Here is a 519-nt window from a genome sequence, read left to right as displayed (position 1 = left end):
AGAGAGAGAGAGAGGAAGAGAGCAGAGATGGGAGGTGGGCAAGGCCCACCTTTTAAAAGGGGACCTAGCAAATGTGCACAGCAGGTTCTCTTAGTGGCTGCAGCTGAGGGTCCAGCCTGTCAGGACCTCAAGGGCAGGCCAGTGCAGATGCCTGAATACTAACACCCACAGACCTGCCCGCCTGCCTGCCTGTCTGTATATCTCTGTGTGTGTGTTTATCTGTCTGCCTGCCTGTGTGTGTGTGTGTGTCCGCCTGTTTGCCTGTCTCTGGTGTCTATCTGTCTGTCTGCCTGCGTCTGTATCTTTGTGGGTGTGCGGGGGAGGGTGTGTGGGTATAGGTCAGAGGTCAACCCCAGATATCCTGCTCCAGTTCCATCTACCTTGTTTTCCAGACAAGGTCTGTCACTGGCGTGGGACTCACCAAGTAGGTTTGTGTAATGTTGAGAGCCCCAGGGATCCACCGTTTCTGCCTCTCCAGTGCTGACGTCACAAGCGTGTGCCACCACACCCCACCATAAA

The sequence above is a fragment of the Alexandromys fortis genome, unplaced genomic scaffold (assembly GCF_014885135.2).
Source record: "Alexandromys fortis isolate MF-2015 unplaced genomic scaffold, M_Fortis_MF-2015_v1.1 scaffold_9, whole genome shotgun sequence".
Lineage (NCBI taxonomy): Eukaryota > Metazoa > Chordata > Mammalia > Rodentia > Cricetidae > Alexandromys > Alexandromys fortis.
Note: the sequence above shows the minus strand (reverse complement) of the source record.